Source organism: Lissotriton vulgaris, chromosome 9 (genome assembly GCF_964263255.1).
Source record: "Lissotriton vulgaris chromosome 9, aLisVul1.2, whole genome shotgun sequence".
Classification (NCBI taxonomy): Eukaryota; Metazoa; Chordata; class Amphibia; order Caudata; family Salamandridae; genus Lissotriton; species Lissotriton vulgaris.
Genome location: NC_141697.1, coordinates 865,661,211 through 865,682,475, shown reverse-complemented (window position 1 = coordinate 865,682,475; position 21,265 = coordinate 865,661,211). Strand labels below are relative to the sequence as shown.

Genomic DNA, 21,265 nt, shown 5'->3' with positions numbered 1-21,265 from the left:
GATGGGGAGACAGGGAGGAGGTGGTGGATCTTAGCGCAGTGGGGCGGGCATCTGCGGCTAGCACCTTAGGTGTAGGCAGGAAGTGTAGCTGGGATGGGAGAGAGAAGAGAGTGTGGCCCAGACACCAGACCATTGCTTTTCTTTTGCAGGTGGCGGAGCGACGCGGGGCACCAGACTTTGTAGGGCTGGGAGCAGCCCAGTGGCGCCAAGGAGAAGGGAGAGTGGAGCCTCGGGTGGCATGCCCAGTACCGGCAGCGGATCCCATCACGGCTGGCAGAAGTAGGCCCAAAGTGGGCTTGCCAGCCCCACTACCCACTGGGTCACAACAGTCCGGGGGACACTACAGGAGGAGGAGCGCAGAGAAAGTCAATTTAACTGATTTTAGGAGGGTGCAGTCTGTACCCCCGGCTGTGGGAGCTGGTTGTTCTAGGGGGGAGGAACTGGACTATGAGGAGGATAGCATGGAGGAGGAAGAGTTGAGAGAAGGAGAAGGCGAGGGGGATAGTGTTTTTCAGGTGTCACAACGCCAGGCGGAGCGCACAGGTCGGACATCGCCCTGCGAGGACAGGTCCGCCCCCATGGCAAGACGGACAAGGGAGCATTGCACTGAATCCTTAGCTCCAGGTAAACAGGTAGCAAGATTGGCCCCTTTAATGGTGTCAGTTGGTGTGGGGGAAGGTGGGGCAGGGAGTATGTTGATGGATGTGGGAGTAGGGACAGATGACCCAGGTAAGGGGTCAGCAGAGGGATCAGGTAAGGCATCCAGGGGCAAAGGTGGCAGCAAGGCTGACAAGAAAGTGATGGTAGAGGTAGATGACCCAGGTAAGTGGTCAGCAGAGGGCGCAAGTAAGGCGTCCGGGGCAAAAAGGGCAGCAAGACTGACAAGAAAGTTTTGGTAGAGGTAACGATGGAGGAAATGGAGACCAAACTAGAAAGTAAAGAGTTGAGGATAAAACGTTTACCATACATGGGCCTCACAAAACCATTGGGTGCGTATTTAATGGCGACAACTAAGGAACGTATCTGGAAGGGTGAATACGTTGAGATCCTCAAGCTCCTGCACAGAGAAGTCAGGGCGAAAGAGGGGTCCAAAGAGGAGGAATATGAATTGGCAAAAAGGCCGAAGGTGCCTTTGACTATAGAGAATTGGACAGTGGCATACCTTATTTATGCCATCGTGTACTGTGAGAAATTACCCGAGAGGTCTGTGGCATGTTTAAGTACATGGATGTGATTAGGAAGGCCCAGATTACTGGGGGCGGTTACGCATGGGCACAATATGATGAAGAGTTTCAGCCACGCATGACGTGGGACTCAGAGGCGAAATGGGGTGAGCTGAACATGGACTTGTGGCAGCATAGCCGGGTCAGGGAAGACCATTTTTACGGCCAGCAGGCTACTGCTTGTTTATTGGCCCTTTCAGGGGTGCCCCACTTGAGGAGGGGTGGGGGGAGCAGGAAGGGGACAAGCGGGTTCCAAGGGGGCCTGCTGGGACTACAACAGGGGTTGTGCACACTGGAGTACTGCTGGTTTTGACATAACTGCTCGGGGTATGGAGGCAGGCATGCATTGGTCAACTGTTGAGGGGGAGGACAGGGACAACAATAGGGGAACCAGCAGTGGCAGGCAGGGGGGTTTAGGTGAGGGAATCAGCAGCAGCAACCGCTCGCGGGGGCGAAGGGCTAAGGGGCCTAGGCCAAAAGGCTTGTATGCCAGTTAGAGTTGACAACTTGGTTGCAGCCCTGCAGGGGTATATTGACGTGGAGGATGCAGAACATTTGAGGTTGGGGTTTCTGGAGGGTTTTCGACTGTGGTACGATGGACCTAGGACTAGACGGTAGGCGGACAATTTGAAGTCAGCAAAAGAGCACCCGGACATAGTACAGGAGAAATTGGATAAGGAGGTGCGTGAGAGCCGCATGGCGGGACCCTTTGAGGATTGGCCTCTGAAAAATTTGATTGTGTCACCCATTGCAGTGGTGTCCAAGAAAGAGCAGGGGCAGTTCCGCTTAATACAGCATTTGTCATGGCCCAAAGGGGGCACAGTGAATGATTTCATTGATGAGTGTGAGGCCACAGTGTCATATTCATCAGTTGACCTGGCCATGTCACTGGTAGTGACCGCAGGCGCAATGGCGATGATGGCAAAGTGCGACATAAATTTGACTTTCTGGCTGATTCCAGTCCATCCAGAGGATTGGGACCTTTTGAGTATCCGATATAATGGTCACTGGTACATGTACAAAGCCTTACCGATGGGCTGTTCTATGTCTGGCGCACTTTTTGAATGTTTCAGCATGTTCCTGCAATGGTTGTTTTCGGAACAGACGGGTTACCAAGGAGTAACACACTATCTGGATGACTTTTTCTTTGTGGGCACCTCAGGCTCCACGGACTGTCAGAAGTCGCTGGACAGTTTCAATGAGATCATGGAGGAACTGGGCGTGCCGTTGGCAACGGAAAAAACTATGGGGCCCTGCATGGCTCTGTCCTTTTTGGGCATTGAGTTGGACTCTCAAGTTAGGGAGGCACGCCCTTGTGGACAAAAAGCAGCAAATGTTGGGGCTGCTGGCGTCAATGTTGTCGAAATACAAGGTCACAGTGATGGAGATGCAGGTGCTATTGGGTCACTGTAACTTTTCTTGTAGAGTGGTGAGAGTAGGGAAGACATTTTGTGGACGACTGGGAAGGGCACTAGCAGGACAGAGACCTCCGCATCATCATGTACGTCTGTCGACCGGGGTGAGGGAAGACCTGAGAATGTGGCAGTTTTTCCTACAGAACTTCAATGGCATACCCCTGATGCGGGAGGGTGATATGGTTTGGGATGTGCAAATGTTTTCTGATGCGGCATGTAGCAAGGGTTTTGGACTGTACGGGCATGGTAAATGGTGTGCGGAGCAGTGGCCCTCAGAGTGGGCGGAGGGGGAAGCAGCGTAGTCGTTCTGGAGTTCTTTCCCCTGGTGGTGGCGGTCACACTATGGAGGAACAGCTGGCATACAAAAAGGTAAAGTTTAGAATTGACAACATGGCGGTAGTAGAAATTGTGAATCCGCTAGGGATTAACAAATCTTGAAATTGCTGTGGGTGTTTGTGTTGGGCTGCTTATGGCTTGATATTGCCTTTCGCACAGTGCATGTGCCAGGGGTGGACAATGACATAGCCGATGCAATGCTTTGTCTTGTTCACAGTGGGGGAGATTCCGTGGGCTAGCCAGGGACGCGTACTGGACCCCGACCAGTATGCTGCAGCATTTGTGGTACGTAGGCAAACACAGGATGTTGCAACTGGTTTTAGGTTCACTGGCGCAATCTATGAAGGCAGCATAGGGGGTGGCATGGGAGGAATTTTTGCGCTCTGGTGCTAAGCGGCGGGATTCACCGGCATGCCTGAGCGAAGATGTGATTCAGTTTATTCTGGATTTGATTGAGAGGGGACTTACAAAGGTGACAATAGCGGGTAAATTGGCAGGGATTGCTTTCGTTGGGAAGTTCCTGTGGGGTTATGCGCCATCCGCGGGGGAAATCGGAACGCGCATGCTGGAATGGTGGGCCCGGGAATGTTGCCGGGTGCGCCGGGTGAGGAACCCTCTGTCTCGGGAGCTCTTGGTGAGGGTTTTGCAGACTCTGCCGGGGATATGCAGGGACGGTCTTGAAGTTTATCTTTTCTTTACATTGATGTTGGGGATGTTCTTTGGGGCCTTTAGGGTCTCTGAACTGTTGGTTTCAAAAGCTGAAGAGGCGCCGTTATGGAGTTAGGTGTCCCTTAGGGGGGTTAGGGTCAGCCTACGGCTTAGGAAATCTAAGACGGGTCTGAGGGGTGGGTGTAAATGGGTTTCTTTGCAAGCTGCTGTGCCGCAGCTGACTTGCCTGTGCAGGTGGGGTGGGAGGTGGAGGTCATTGGCCCCAGACACGCTTGGGTTCGTTTTCAGACATTCAGATGGGTGGGGGTGAAAGCTTCCCAGCTCTTGGCAGTATTGAGGAAGGCGCTGGCTGGGCTGGGGATTGACAGGAAAGGTTTTGGGATGCATTTGTTTCAGATTGAAACAGCAACAGAAGCGAGCAATCGGGGTTTGGGGCGGGGGAGATCATGAATTTGGGTAGGTGGTCCAGCGTTATGTGCGCAGCGCATCTGGGGTGTGGTAGTACGGTTCTGTGATTTTCCCTTGGTTCATTTAAGTTTCTCCTTTCAGGTTCAGCGATGGGTCCCCTTGCCAGGGAGATGTCCATATGGATTGTGGGACATTCTTTTGTGAAGTGGGCACAGGTCCAGGCCTGAGCCAGCTATTTCGGGGAGAATCTTGGTTTTAATAAAGAAATGTTTACACTTTGTTGGAGGGGTAAGGGGGTATGCGTTGAAAGAAGTTGCTACAGAGGGGTATGCGTTAAAAGGAATTGCTACAGGTTTTGAATGGAATTTTGGTGGCTGGTAGGTGCCCCGACGTGTTGGTCATTCCCCTTGATGAAAATGACATGGTGAAGGAAACTGAATTGGCGCTGATGTCAAGACTCGTTTACCTGAGTATCCTGTTTCCTTCTGTGGGAAAGTTGAAGACAGTTCTAACCCACCCCTGAATCTCTTGCCTCTCTGAACTGATTGAGAACAGTGCAAAGATATCAAGAAACTCAAGGGAAGGGGGAATAGATAAAATAATAAACAGAGAAACAAAACACTGCTTCACTGCTTGACGTCTTCTGATGAAGTATCAATTGCAGATGTAATGTCTAAACAAAACAAGAATAATATCACACACCAATTCTATTCATGCACTATAGTATTATAATAATTCATATATATATATATATATATTTTTTTTTTTGGGTTTTTTTTAAAAACCTTTATTTTGCACTTTCAAAGAACAAATACGGGCCTACAACCATCCGGCCGGCCTCAACACTTCTTAAGCTTAGTAGCAAATATACGTCAACTCGATATCACGTCAGTACACAAAAGCATACAACAAGTGTTACACTAAATTCCACGTGCACCGAGTGTCAGGAGAAGTTAAGGTTAATTTTCAAATGATTTTATGTATAAGGAGATACAGAAACTAGGAAGGATCAGTGCACAGAACATCCATCTAAGTAATAAGCGGGCAACGTCTTTCAGTGATATCCAACGAGCAATAAACATAGCCAAAATGGCGGCACAGTGATAGCGCAACAGGATGATGAGCACAAAGAGTGGTGCACGCCAGCCGCTACCCACCTAACACCAAACCACCCCACTGACCCAGGAAGAAGCAAAAAAGAAAAGAAGAAACAAAAAGAATAAAATAAGGCCTATAGAAACAAAAGCGAACCAGAGAAGACCCCCCACCCAACACGCATGCAGAGGCTATGGCCTACCCCCCCCCCTAGCAGTGTGTCTGTCGCCCCAAAAAGAGAACCCGAAATGTAGAAGCAAGTAAAAAAGAAAAGAGAAAGAGTTCCATAAGGAAAAGAAGGAAAAGAAATATAATTCACATAAGACCGGGGGAGGGCCATAAGAACATATCCAAAACCACCAGTGTACATTATTCCGGCCACCCTTACCCCAACCCCACTACCAATACAGTACCAATTTGCGAAATCCCCGGCAGTCCATCAATATCCCAGCAGTACAAGGAAGACAGTTCCGAATTGAGAGGGGACACCCTCAACCTTGCCCCTTACGATAAGATGCAGCGACGCAGTCCAACTGGAGAGAAAACAACTCGGATGAAGTGAGTGGATGAGGGAACCTCGTCAGGATGGGAGGACAGTCGCAAAAGTTCATCCAGCACGCAGCCAAGAAAACGTCGATGATACAAGAAGAGGCGTCGCAGGGCAATGGTCCACCAAAAGCAGCCAGCCCAAACAACCGCAACCGCTTCAAGAGAAGGAAATGTGTTCCGCTTGCAGTCATTGAAGGAGCCTCCAAAAATGGCGCCCGGTGCCGTCTCTCCGGCCATAAAACAGCCCCAAACACTCCGGATCTCCCCAGGGGTGCTCCCGCCGGTTCACTTACAGGATTAAAGTCTCGCACCTCCAACACTTCAATGGCAGCCGGGGCGGAAGAGCCACAAGGATAGAACACAGGGTGTGGCGTAGTGACCAGCTCCCGCGGGCTCCCGCGGACAGGCAGGGGGTCGCGGACAGAACCGCGTCCATCCGATCCCCCAATTCACCAGCAGCAGTACGCAGGGCAGCTCTCAAGGTGCCCAGGGCGCTCAGGATGTCACCAATCCGCAATGGCTCCGTAGGGAGAGAGGACGCAGCATTGTTCTGCACTTGGGGCAGATGTACACGGAGCCGCCCTGATGGTCGGTCGCCTGCACTCTCGGCAATCCCTAAAACACCCTGCCGCTGCCCAGCATGACGAGCCCGGGCGGGGGGCGCAGGGGCAATAGTCTCCATCACCCGCGTTGTTATAATGTCGTGGGCACAGCCCTGGATATCCACCATCAGGAGGTGAAGGCAAGCAAGAAGATGGCGCCCACCCCGGCACTCAGGGAAACAAAGTAGCGCCGGAGAGATGAAACAATGTAGCTCCTTCAGCTACAGCGTCCAGATCAGGTGAAGCGGCATGGCAGGACGCCTAGATCGAAAGGCAGCTGCGGCGGCACGCCGGCCAGTCCTGTCCAACACTCACTGGCAGCCGTCGTCCAGCCCGGGGCCGATCACGCACACAGGACAAAGACCCGGAGCCAGCCTCGCAGCGTCAGGAGAAGGCGAGGGCGTCGCGGCACTTCCACTGCCGGGAGCAGACAACAAAGCACAGCGGTAGGATCGGGCTCTCCTCCCGGTTCCGCCGACGCCATGCAATCCGAGGATTGTAGTCAGGATATCGCGGAAATCGGGAAACTGGCGAGAAGGTGAGCGGAGCCGAGGAGTCAGGCGGCCATCATGGTTGCGAGCCAGGCTCCTCCCCCTATATATATATTGTTATTTCAAATACCTCTCTACTCTTAATTATCTCCTCAGAGTTGTGGACTTGATTTTTGAGTAACTTCTTCCTTTAAATAAAAATGAAGCCTTATCAATTAACTGTATTCTTAAATCTAATGAAAATGCTTTCATGTATATATAACTTTAACCATTAGGTGGCACTACTCACTCATTTGTGGTCCACTTATAGCCTATAAGAATTTCTGCTCGTTTTTTTATAAAACATAATTCGTTGTCAATAGAATAATGTTCAAATTAAATAATACAACAATTCTCCCAATGTTGTCTTGATGTTATAGTTCAAAGTTTTTGCTTTGTTTAGTTTCATGTCACTAAATACAAAATATCATGTTCCAAAACTCAGTTCTGCACTCTTTCTCCCAAAGCGCTTGATTTAGGAAAAATTATTCTTTCTCCTTAGCAAAAGTGAAAGTTCCTTTAAACGAATCTTACTCGATCCAGACTTTCTTTAAAATAAACAACAGTCTTTGGTTTACATGAGAATTATCACTTACTTGTAGTGTAGATTCATGTGCACATGATACCTGACTAATTATTCTCTTTCTTGTTTCTTTATCTTTTCAGACGGAACCTTCAGGCTGGAAACGCTACAGCTGGGGACACTGGAAACACAGGGGAAGACTGAAGACAAGGACCGGAACCAAAGCAGGAAGCAGGAAGACTGAAGACAAGGACCGGATCCAAAGCAGGAAGCAGGAAGACTGAAGGAAGGCTGGAGACGAGGATCGGGACCGAGGGAAGGCACGAAGACACTGAAGAGAAGAGGCTGACCGGAGGATAAGACAGGATTCACAGGTAAGCAAGTTCAAAATGAGCACAAGCAATCGGCAATGCTCAGAACCTTTCTTTTATAGCCTGGGACGGGCGGGGCTCTCACGTGTTGCACGTTTATTAAGAGATTCAGTTTGAAAACGTGTAACTATGGATGCTTCTGAAACGTGTAAAAACTCATTAGCATAGATGAAACGTGTAGCACTTATTAACATATTGGCAACTCCCTCTCTGACTGAACGTAGGAGCAAACAAACAAGCCTTGCTAACATCACCACTATTTCTGAAAAGTTCATTGCAAGAAGTTTTTCTAAACTAATCACAATTCAAACATACTTATAAAAGCAAAATAGCCCATCCTATTATTCTTAATGATGTGACAAGGGACAAGCTTGCTGCCTAGAGCAAATCCTAACAGCTGATGAGATGCATGAAACGTGATTTGGACGTGATTTGGTCTGGGTGTGCTGTCATTGATGCAAAAACAAAGAGATTCTATCAATATAAAAAAAATGGGGGAAAAATAACTTTTTGTGTTTTTTAACTATGCAGTGAAAAGATAGTGAGAAAGGCTCCCTTTGCAAGTGGCAAATGGAGAGCACTATGTGTTTTTAAAATACCCCTCACACACTAAGAATCCCTTAGTGTCATGCTTCATCATGGGGGTCTTCCCGTCCCTCTACGGGGCGGGGCGTGCTGCGACCTACGAGCTACGCGGGAGCACTTGTATTATGATGGTAGGCTATGTGCGGTGTGGGGGTAGTGGAGAAGTGATAGGGGTGTAGGGACCTAAATAAGTGGATGCAAAATATCAAAAATTAAAAATTCCCTGGCTAGTGGAAAGAATTAATTTAATGAATTCCCTAGCTGGGAACAGTAAAAAAAGGGGGGGTTCATGTAGTGGAACAGAATATGTTTAACCACCTGGTTGACATGACATGTTTCGTAAGAAGTCCCCTACTGCTTACTCCTCAGGACCTCAAATGATCCCTACTGAAAAATACTCAATTCTAAGTAAGAGAGAAATGCCTACAATCCTAAAACCTAATAGCAAAAATTGGCTAATAGGTTATGCTTACAGGCTTGAGTGGGCCCCAAATATGCAAAAAAATAAAAAATGGGGTGACCTGTTGTGGTCTCTGTAAAGGAAAAGGGAGAGAAAATACACATAGTTCTCATATATCGCTAGTTGCGTGGAGCACATTGTGGCATTGTATCCATATATAGGTGGAGCTGTAATGACTAGTAAGACAGCCCGTCATAAAGGGAGTGGTGATATATTTTTCTCCTGCCCCTGGTATGCTAGGTATATTAACCTTCCAAAAGTCTGACACTCGCATTGCGGTAGTACCTCACACATCACATACACTCATTCTGCAGCGGTCCCACAGGGGGAACTGGTGGAAATTCCGCTTAGAAAAGTTCCATATTAAAAAACAATTGAGACTCTGTATTCTAAATAGAAGGCAAATTAATTGTTTATCAAAAAAGGATATCTACATTTATATTCCAGGTGGAGTCTCACATGATGATCAATGGAGAGCGTAGCCCAAAGATAACTTATCACCGGATCGGTTCACATTTATATCACAAATGCATGCATAGGACGTGTATTATATACATACAGTTTTTTTTAAAGTTGTGTACATGAACCCCCCCCCTTTTTTTACTGTTCCCAGCTAGGGAATTCATTAAATTAATTATTTCCACTAGCCAGGGAATTTTTAATTTTTTATATTTTGCATCCACTTATTTAGGTCCCTACACCCCTATCACTTATCACTTCCCCACTACCCCTACACCGCACATAGCCTACCATCATAATACAAGTGCTCCCGCGTAGCTCATAGGTCGCAGCATGCCCCGCCCCGTAGAGGGACGGGAAGAACCCCATGATGAAGCATGACACTAAGGGATTCTTAGTGTGTGAGGGGTATTTTAAAAACACATAGTGCTCTCCATTTGCCACTTGCAAAGGGAGCCTTTCTCACTATCTTTTCACTGAAAAGTTAAAAAACACACAAACATTTTTTTCCCCATTTTCTTCATATTGATAGAATCTCTTTGTTTTTGCATACCTGTCTGGAGGGGGATTCTATCACGGTTGTATTTCTATCTAGGACCCTAATTCGATATTCCCGATTCATGCCCTTATGTGGTTATAATTAATAATATCCCTATAAAGGCATAAGAATCATATCCATATTCAGTAATAGCCCATGCAGTCCAAAACACAGCACGGCTACTCCCATCGACTCCTAGAAAGCACAACGCGTTCTTTAAACAAACCAAGCCTCCAGCAGCCCGGGAAATCCCCCCTGCTTTTGTTTTGATTTGAACAAGAACTCCTGGAGTCCTGAAAGACCAGAAAGAACTGTTAGTTCTTGGTGACGTCTTATGTCCAACCTTACGTCAACCTCGGCACCTTTCAGGTATAAATATACCAACAGTTGCCTTAAGCAAACACACGGTGGTTTGGAGCAGAGCGGCTGTCTACTTGCCCGAGAGCCCAGCTGATGCGAGAGCCCACGGAAGCCGCCCCTCCCTTTTAACGCACTGAGAGAGACGCTGTCTTTTTCTCCAGCTGAGAAAATCCGGCTCCGGTGTTTCCAGCTACCCTTGCGGATTGCTGGGGGATCGAGTCCTGAAGAAAGAGATACCAGACCTCCCACATTCTATTACCAAGGTACGGAGCTGACTAAACCCTTAGGAGAATTCTTGATGCAGATTCTTGGAAAAATAATGTTAACCAACTTAACTTAAACTGCTACTTACTTACTCCTTCCCAAGTATTAGGCTTAGGTCAGGTACACCGGGGTAGGCGTAGTTAGAAGCACCAGTTGAGTACGTTAGTCAATGTTTTTATATATGTATATATTTTATCCATTTTAAAGTATCATATGGGTAAGAAACTATATCAATGCTTTTACAGTATTATTTCATAATACTACTTTTACTGTACGCACTTTACTTTGTAATGAGTATTGCAATTGTGGCAATTCATTTCTCTTGCATGAGAAGGAAGGCTGCTCAATAAATAACACCTTTTTATTGAAAACGCCCGTCTTTCTGTTTCTCTGCATTCTGGTGGAACTAAGCATGCACGATTGACTGAGTGAAATAGCTGCCTATTGTTTTCACACGACTCTAGAGATACACTCTTTATTCTGAGGGAGCAAAGTTGTCATGTTTATGCGGTTGTCAGAAGCTGAATCCCTTCTTGTCTAAATCAGGGAAGTTCACTCCTCCCTGTTCATTCAAGAAAGTTTCTAGTGACCTCTGAGCTAGCTGGCAAACCTAAATTAAGTTTAACATAGTCAGTAGAGACCTAGATGACCTCAGTCCTACGTCTACACTGCTGGTTATGTTATTCCAATGCGCAGAGCCTATTGGGAAAATAGGAACTACACTACATGGTGCCCAACGTTTTGTAAGGCGATAATCTAACGCAAGACACTAGAGTAACTCAGTCGTGCTTTTCACACAGACCCCTTTTTCCCGTAAAAACTCCAATAGCGTCTGGAGTGGGTGAAAGGTTAATATCCACCTGAACTTAGTAGGATGAGAATCCTATGTATTAGTTTTTGGTTTAGTCAACGTTGAAGGATACAGTGTTCCACAATATTGTGCACCTAATCTTTGTTTCCTTGAAACTTGATCTGCAACACAACTTTCTGTCAGTAAAATGGGAGAAAGTGACAACGAAAGGGAAGGAGCTAGAATAGCAGCTCAACTCTTAGCGGAAGACACAAGTCTCCAAGATAATGACCCAAATGCTATACTCATTCCGGTCAATGTAAGGAGAACTATAACTCTTAAACTTATGGAAAATGGACTGACATCACGAGGTGGTACAGTCATATTCGTGGTAGAGGCCCATGAATATCGGCAGACAGAGGTATTCTATTCATGGATACATTTTCCAGCAGCACACGCTGTGACAAAAGATTTCCACTATTACAAAATAGAGGAACCTCCGGATGAATACACTCCTTTCGAGGACGTTGAAATCCCACTAAATTACCAAGAGCACCTGCTCTGGTTTAAAGGCGCCCAAAAACATCAAAATCACATCACCAGGCTCGGTTCACTAGGTAGACCAGGAGCCACGGGACCAGTTCTAGCGAGCTACGCAACACACCCAGACATTGAAACAATGTCAAGCGAAGAACTCCTAGTTAAACTGAAAGAATTAACAAAGGCATATAGAGAATTAGTTCAATTGGCAAGGGACGATATAGAGTACCTCCAGAAATTGAAGGAAACAGATATAACAGACCAACCATTTGAACTTGCCAGAATCATAGAAAAATCCTATGAACAACTAGGAAGAGATAGTTTGGGTGGAAAACCGGTAAAACCGCAACTAACTGAAAATCCAGAAAAAACATTTATTAAAAATAATGTAAAAACTCCAAAAAAGAGTTGGGATGGTAATAAACAATCCATTCCCAGGGAAAAACGTTTCCAGTCCAGAGGAAGGTCTCCTCAGTGGAGAGAAATATCTCCAGGCCGAGAAGACAAGTCTCCCCAAAGGGAGCCCTCGGAAAAAAGATACAACCTTAGAAATAGGGATGATTTGAAAAAACCTGATAGATATCAAGATGTTGATACACGTCCCTCTCGATCTTTTCAGACTTCCTCACAGAAATCGGAAAGAAGAGGACGGTCAGAACACAGAGAAGAGCACGCCAAGTCCAAAGACAAGGAACCTGGTCACCAAAGTAAAAAATTACAATTTCCCAGAAAGAAGGTAGCAAGTATTAAAATTAAACATGCCGAGAATTCTGAGGACACAACTGAAAAACGGAGAGTGGGCCCAGACAATGCTAGACAGTGCAGCAGAAGTGACCATAGCTCACAAGATCCTGATGAATCTTCTGGAGACAGTGGACACGAATGAATACATTCAAGTGGAAACTGCAGACACACAAGTTAGTGTGCCCCATAAACTATATGAAATAACATTACGTATAGAGGGAGATAAAACTAGGAAAATTAAAGGTCTCTTTTGGGAAAAACTTTCTAAAGGCTATGACATCCTGTTAGCTGAAAAAGACTGGCCACCGAAGTTTGTCAGGGAGTGCCCTCATGGCAAAGAAATAATTATGCCTGCCTTCTCAAATCATATTCCGATTCATAAAAAATACACACTAGCAAGAAAATGGGCAGTGGCCCAAGCTCCTGCTTTATAGAAAAATCATGTAGGATGGGATGAGGACTCGCCTCACCACAAAATCCAGTTAAAAAATCAGCCCACTGCACAAAGGCAGTACCCAGTTAAACAAGAAGCTAAAAAGCAAGTCAGGGAGATCTTAGATCAACTTGAATACCAAGGGGTGATTGAAACATGCACCTCACAAATGAACAATCCTTTGTTTCCTGTCTCCAAGCCTGACGATTCATATCATCTAGTTTTAGACTACAGACACCTTAACTCCTGTTGTAAAACTTTTGCAGTACAAAACTCACATAGTGCAGCACTAATGAATAACATTGTGCGCAAAAAATATAAAATGACATTAGATATCTCTAATGGATTCTTCTGTCAAGACATTGCACCTGAAAGCAGGTATTTGACCGCTTTCTCAATAATGGGATCGCAAAAACAATTTTGCCGACTCCCACAGGGATTCAAGAACAGCCCAGGATTATTCTCAGCGAGAGTAACAGAATTACTCCAAATATATGATGATGAGGCATTATCATATGTCGATGACATCTATCTGACAGACGATGACCTGGAGACTCACTTAAAAAGAGTAAACACCATAATACTTGGGTTCGCATCAGAGGGTTACCAATTCAACTTTAAAAAGTCAAGAATTGCCCATCTAACTGTCCTGTTTTTAGGATATGAATTATCAAGTGAAGGCAAAAGCCTGGCAGACAATTTCTTAGAGAAATGTGCTGTACTCCAAGCACCAAAAACGCTGAAGAATTTACAATCAATACTAGGTTTCCTGAATTTCGGGAGAACATACATTCTAAATTATGCAGAGAGGGTTAAACCTCTCTATGAATTAATAAATCCTGATTTCAAACCCATACACTGGACTCAAAAACATATAGAAATTTTTCAATCATTACAGACAGACATGTTAACTAAAACAAAATTGCAAACTCGCAACAACATACGCAATCTTATAATCCGAGTCATCCCAGGAAGATGCGGATTCATGTACCTGACCTCTAATGAGGGAGAAACTGTACCTATAGCATACAAATCACACTTATACACACAAGCTGAAATTAAATTCAGCTCTACAGAAAAAATTCTGACAGCGGTTCAAACTACTGTAGCAAGAGAAAGAGCCCTAGCCCAAGGCAAAAGAATAACTGTTTATACAGCAGAATCAGCCCTTGAGGCATTAACAAGTCCACCGAACCTGAAAACAGTGGCATTAGAACCAAAATGGATACAATGGGAAAATTCTCTTGCTACAGAAGAGGTGAAATACTATTTTGACCCGAAATTGAAAAAACTAGATGATCTAGAATATGAACAAGAATATCCTCTGCCAATCGAAATTCTGCCTCTCGAACAATATACTTGTGTGATCTACATGGACAGATTTGCACACCATTACGATGTAGATAAAAAATCCTACAATGCAGCATGCGCGATTGTTAAAGGTCGCTGGCGCTCTGGTAAATTCAAACCGATGATCACCAAAACTGAATCACTCAGAAACTGTTCAGCTCAGCGAGCTGAAATAAGATCTTTAAAGATGGCGCTTGAAAATGCGGATCGCGAATTCCCCACACTAATAGTGTGTGATTCGTATTTCTGCGTCAAGTCATACAACAGTGACATGCAGACATGGAGTAAAAATGGTTATAAAGATGACACAGGTGCCACAATAAAGCATAAAACGCTTTGGGAACAAGTAGTTCTTTTAAAGAAAGAACTACAAAAGACTCACGTGATACACGCACTGAGTCATCGACGTGATGCCGTTCACGTTGCAGGGAATTCATTGGCTAACACAGCCATAGCGGCAGCGGTTCAACCGGCTTCCGTAGCCACAAAAAAGCGTTCAGAAAAACACATAGATGGAGAAACCATGCTGGCGGTAAAAGCGTCATTAAAAAGCGATTTTTCAGCATTACCTCTCAACTATCCACTCAGTAATACATACATAATTGATGCAAACTCCGTTCCTTTTGCTCGAATCCCTGGAGTGGGGGATAGGGCAATTCCAAACACGAACCAGAGAGTTTTCTTGATTGAAGACGCACACATGGGATTGGGTCTGAGGCACCAAGAGATCCTGAAATCTCTAATAGAATTACAATCACAATATTGGTGGCCGGGAATGAGCGTAGATATCTACAATTTTGCAAAAAATTGTGAGGACTGCAACAGAGATCGCAGTTGTGAACTGGACCAGAGAACAGCCCAGACACCCCTATTAGACAGCATCAGGCTATCTATGCGCAGACGTCTGACCGGAGGAATGCAGTCCCATAATCATTAAGACTTGATTCACTAAAAACTGTAGGCCCCAGCGCTCGGCTGACGCCAGAACTGTTATAAAAGATTTGCGAGTCTTTATCGGCACATACGCAATTGGCATGCTACATTCTGATCAGGGTCCTGCGTTTAGCTCTCGAGCTTACAAAGAGGCCATGAACAGCATGGGCATTGCATTGCGATACTCTTCTCCCTTCCATCCTGAGGGAAATGCGGTAGTGGAAAGAAAAAACCGGGACATAAAGCAATCTATAACGGCGAGGGTATTAGGTTCGGGTGTTGGTTGGGTCAAACATTTAACAAGTGTCCAACGTAGTCTTAATAATCTGCCAAGAAATTCTCTAAAAGGTCTCACTCTATACGAACTATTGTTCGGCACTAGAATGCACATTCAGGATCTTGATTGTCACACTTCAGTGGTAGAAGAAAAATCCTTTGATATCTAAGACCATTTGGCTGTTTTACAGGATTTAAATGAAACAAGAAAAAACCTGAGTAACATAAAAGTGAAACAACAGCTGACAGCCACTGAAGAAAGACCACCTGTCCCAGCAAGACCTGTCTGGATTCCAAAGATTGGGGATCTGGTCAGAGAGAAGATTGCGGTGAAGAAGGAATTTGGCCCTTCTTACAGAAAAGCGTGACCTGTCTTAGCTGTCAGCGGAACAAGATCAGTTGAACTACCGCCGCTTGCTGGTAAAAAGGAGAACAGAGTTGTATCCATCGACCTGGTAAAACCACAATCATGTGGCCAATAATAAGTAGTAGGCCAAGTGACTCCCAAGAAATAGCAGAATACCCAAATTTGCTACAATCCAAGAGGCTCATACTGAGAGACTAATCACATTTGATAAACCTGCAGTGAATAACAAGGGACTATGCATTAATGCCATGGAACTTGTGCCTCTTGAAACCCAAATTGCAACAGGTCGTCAAGAAACACCTGTCTACAATGATGTAGCTTCTGACTGTGCTAATGAAACAAAGGAAAATGCAAAAGCAAATGAAAATCCGGTAATAATTCCAACAATTGACAGAACTGCATCTGGCTACTTAATCAACTTCGACGACTTTTCTGAAGATCCAAGCGAGCATGACGAAACGCCTGCAACAAAAACTTTCAAAGACAAAGTAATTGAACTTTTTCACCAACTAAAAGAAACATATCTGATTTCACCATGGATTGAATTTTGGATTGTGTTAGGTGTACTTACTCTCCTGCTTTGGCTCATCATGGTTCTATGTTTGGGAAAATTCATAGATGGAAAATATAGTACAATGGACACAGCAAGTCAGAACATCAACTTGGTCCTAAAGCCTCACACATTTACCCACATCAAGAAAAGAGAACTGTCAACAGTAAACATCTCAGCCAATCTAATACCCGGTGGGGTAGCATGGGACAGAACTGATTATGACATTTTTGGCCCGGTTGAGCTCTTGAAGTAGCCACACCAGTTCAAGGTTTCATTAAGTGACTTTGTGACACCCAGTACCTTCTCTGATGATTGGGACTTTGAAAACATTAATAATATGATGTCAGATTTAGTAATGTCAGGCAAATTTACAGAACATGATTATTTACAGGGTTCATCAAATTATGAAGAGCTATATTGTTACACACATTATGGTGATCACTATATGCATAAAACTGCTCAGCCTAGAAATGTTTTATCTTATAACCAATGGGAACACTGTCCAACTCCGCCGAAAGGCAGCTCGAAAATATTTTATGAGAAATTCCAGTACTTCTCAGGGTTTAATAACAGTGATCCAGAAACGTTTTACTTTGAAATGTCATCTAGGACAGCAATGAAAACAATGTTGACAAATACTAAATTGATTTATTCTGAAAAATGTTATGACAAAATGTCTATATTTGGTTTCGAATTTCGGAAAACACCATTGAAACAAAAACGATCTGGGGTACCAAAGATTGGCTAGTACAAGGCCTAGAAGCATTATTTAGGGCCTGCATGATCCCAGAACAAATGATATTCTTGAATAACACAATTCAACAAACTACTTGTCTTGGCCTAGCTAAGATAAAAGACTTAATTACACCGTCTATTCCGAAACCCATAACTGATAGTGAAAGCACTACAGATGTGGAGATAGACATATCCCATATTTTATATCAAAACAGAACACATCCTGATTGGAAAAAGTGGTTGATCTGGCAAACAGACACAGATAACTGTCAAAATAGATTCCTGAACAAAACACAGGGGTTCAAAATGACCAGACCAGACCCAAGATACTCCCAGAGACAACATCCAGGGATAGTTACAATATACAGTGTAGGGAAACTATGCCTTGAGTGGCTAGAGAAATCCACACTGGCAGAAATTAAGCAACACTTGACTTTACTTAAAAACGGTGCTGACTTGCGTGATTTCATAATGGGACCACGCAAACAGCGTCAAAAACGTTTCATAGCGGCCGGTATATACGCTGCATACAACGAAGCTTGGAAAGTAATGCAAATTGAAACAGCAGAAAAAATACAAGAAATTGATCGTATAAATTTGGAGAAATCACTTTCTGTAGTGGACAATGGGTTAACGACTCTGTCCTCCAGAATATATTCACTGGACAGCATTGTATCATCTGCTTTTGATATAGTAGAGCAGGACTTACTAATGTTACAACATGGTCAGTCTCAATTATGTTCTATTGTACAGCTTGGTTGGACGTTGCAAAATCTGCGTTCAGGCTATGTGCCATGGCGTTTAATCAACACAACGTCATTATTTTCTATCTTTAACCTTACTGATAAACAAATCAGTTTGGCACAAAAAGGAGCAGACTATACGATTCTGAGCATTGAAAAACTTGAGAGATTACCATTAACAATGTCAGAGAGACCTGTCATTGAATGGATAATACATGGAACGATTACAATTCCGATAACAACTTTCCAATTTAAATACTGTCAAGAGTATATACCTGCGGGCCAGTATGAAAGGTTGGGTAAAGAATACATCAAATCAACCTGGGATTTCCCTTATACACACAGATGTTATAGTGAAGGAAAAAGGGAGGTATTCCTTAGTGGTAACAATTGTAAAAAATCACTAAGCGGTACACTTCTGTGTCAAGGTATTAATTTGCATGGAGCCTGCGAAGGGTCTTCAAATAACCTTTCATGCCACCTGCATGGCACGCCTGCAGAACAGATGGAGCCATTTTTTAGACAACTTTCTAACGACAGTTACGTTTTAATAATTGATCACAGCTGTTGTGGCATGCTGCCAGGAAAAGCCTATCTGACGACCGTAACTTCCAGGGCCGTTTGCTGTATGCAAGTATTGTATCCACACAGCAATCCAGATATGGGGGCTGCGTTATGGCCTTCCTTAAATATCTCTTCTATTCGAATTGATACTTTAAGCAGAATGAAGTCTATTCTTTTAAGACAACTGTGCCTTTAACGTCATCTAAAGAAACGTATGATCTGCAAATAGCAAGGACATCGGCAGAGATACATTCCCTTTTATCGACAAATTGCCCCGTGCATTTCGCAGAAATGTTAAGCCAAATCTTAAACATGTCTGATACTAGTGGCATCGCACATGTATTTAAGACAGTTTTTTCGGGACTGTTAACACCCTTTGAAACAGTTTTGGGCATCTCCCCGAATTTTGTCCATTCTGTCTTTGGCGGCCTACCCTTAATCCAGGGACTCGTGGCAGAAATTTTATTTTTGCTCCTTCTGCACCGATATGGCAAGCCAATCCACAGACAAGACTCCAGCAACGATGGAAGAAACGATCCTAGCAATACGCTACCGGGACAGAATCACTAAAGTCCTCGGATTGGCTGGGCTAAGAGATCTGAATACAACCTGGTTTCTTTCATTCAGAACAATCTGGCAGGATTGTGTCTTACCTGTGGTTCGATGTCTGCTATGCGGAGAAGAATGCGTGTTGGACATCTGTCTTACACTACCATCAGCAGTACCAATGGATATCGATACTTTGCTAAGTCCTGTAACGACTCATGCATCGTGTTGTCCCCAGCGGCTACCGATTCTGATGACGGCATTTGTTGAGACTTCACCACTATGAGTAGGTGGCGGTGAGGTACGAGAGGAAAGCAGCACCAAACAGGTACAACCTTCTGTGAGCATTGCTGATCCTAACATCGATAATAGCAATCACGCAGAGAAGTGCTCAGTTGCAACATTTTCAAACTTGGTCGAACTTTCACCTGATGTTGTAGACCAATTTTTTGCGAGTCTGTCTGAAATAATGTTCTCCCCTGAGCAACGAGAATAAAACACTTTTTACAAGCACACAGCGTTCCCTGAACTCTGAATTTGGCCTTCAGTTTTGATAAACAAAGCTACAGAGAATATTTGGAACTTTTCCCCTGAAAGAAGAACCATTTTTTTTTTACAGTTTCCAAAATATTTACTTTTTTTGGCACATGGTACTCTGCTTAAAGTAGAACTATTCTTAGAGAACAGAGCTTCTATTTTTAGGATACAAGAGGCAATATTTTACCTCAGCCTCTAGCACATATACAGCATTTTTGTATAAATATGTGATGGAATGGTCTCGACCTTCTTTTTTGTATACAGAGCCATTTCATGTGTAATTTCATTTCTAATTTTCGCAATTCATTCAGCTGAAATATATGCATTTAACTAAAACATACAGTACCAAACACTCATTTTCGTGTATTTACCGTATACCATTTCAAATGCAAAAATATGTATTTTGGGGTGGGTTGGAAAACACACATGCATAATATGTTTACTATTGCTTAGTTTTAGTAATGATGGACATTAATCTGTGGAGTGGGCGTTGTATTTCTATCTAGGACCCTAATTCGATATTCCCGATTCATGCCCTGATGTGGTTATAATTAATAATATCCCTATAAAGGCATAAGAATCATATCCATATTCAGTAATAGCCCATGCAGTCCAAAACACAGCACAGCTACTCCCATCGACTCCTAGAAAGCACAACGCATTCTTTAAACAAACCAAGCCTCCAGCAGCCCGGGAAATCCCCCCTGCTTTTGTTTCGATTTGAACAAGAACTTCTGGAGTCCTGAAAGACCAGAAAGAACTGTTAGTTCTTGGTGAGGTCTTATGTCCAACCTTACGTCAACCTCGGCACCTTTCAGGTATAAATATACCAACAGTTGCCTTAAGCAAACACAAGGTGGTTTGGAGCAGAGCGGCTGTCTACTTGCCCGAGAGCCCAGCTGATGCGAGAGCCCACGGAAGCCGCCCCTCCCTTTTGACGCACTGAGAGAGATGCTGTCTTTTTCTCCAGCCGAGAAAATCAATCTTAACCAACTTAACTTAAATGCTACTTACTTACTCCTTCCAAAGTATTAGGCTTAGGTCAGGTACAACGGGGTAGGCGTAGTTAGAAGCACCAGTTGAGTACATTAGTCAATGTTTTTATATATGTATATATTTTATCCATTTTAAAGTATTATATGGCTAAGAAACCATATCAATGCTTTTACAGTATTATTTCATAATACTACTTTTACTGTACGCACTTTACTTTATAATGAGTATTGCAATTGTGGCAATTCATTTCTCTTGCATGAGAAGGAAGACTGCTCAATAAATAACACCTTTTTATTGAAAACGCCTGTCTCTCTATTTCTCTGCATTCTGGTGGAACTAAGCATGCACGATTGACTGAGTGAAATAGCTGCCTATTGTTTTCACACGACTCTAGAGATACACTCTTTATTCTGAGGGAGCAATGTTGTCATGTTTATGCGGTTGTCAAAAGCTGAATCCCTTCTTGTCTAAATCAGGGAAGTTCACTCCTCCCTGTTCATTCAAGAAAGTTTCTAGTGACCTCTGAGCTAGCTGGCAAACCTAAATTAAGTTTAACATAGTCAGTAGAGACCTAGATGACCTCAGTCCTACGTCTACACTGCTGGTTATGTTATTCCAATGCGCAGAGCCTATTGGGAAAATAGGAACTACACTACATCACCACTACCTCTACACTTCCTCAATTGGTTTTAAATGTGCTGTCATTTAGTCAGAATGTGTGCCTCGTAGGGTCTGGAGAAGAGCGGTGCATCCAGGGCCAGTGGATAAGGC

At 44.2% G+C, this 21,265-nt stretch overlaps 2 long non-coding RNA genes across 2 annotated transcripts in view; one reads left to right on the top strand and one right to left on the bottom strand.

Moving 5' to 3' along the window:
• Window positions 1-7,734, bottom strand: part of LOC147692386 (uncharacterized) — a 141,496-nt gene extending 133,762 nt beyond the window's left edge. Inside the window, exon 1 of the long non-coding RNA XR_015300030.1 lies at window positions 7,424-7,734. This is a non-coding gene — a long non-coding RNA (uncharacterized LOC147692386). The remainder of the gene's footprint in view (window positions 1-7,423) is intronic.
• On the top strand, window positions 7,580-20,795 carry LOC147692385 (uncharacterized). Its single transcript, XR_015300031.1, has 2 exons — window positions 7,580-7,724; window positions 15,645-20,795. It is a non-coding gene; the product is annotated as an uncharacterized LOC147692385 (long non-coding RNA).
• Window positions 20,796-21,265: the final 470 nt, after the last annotated feature.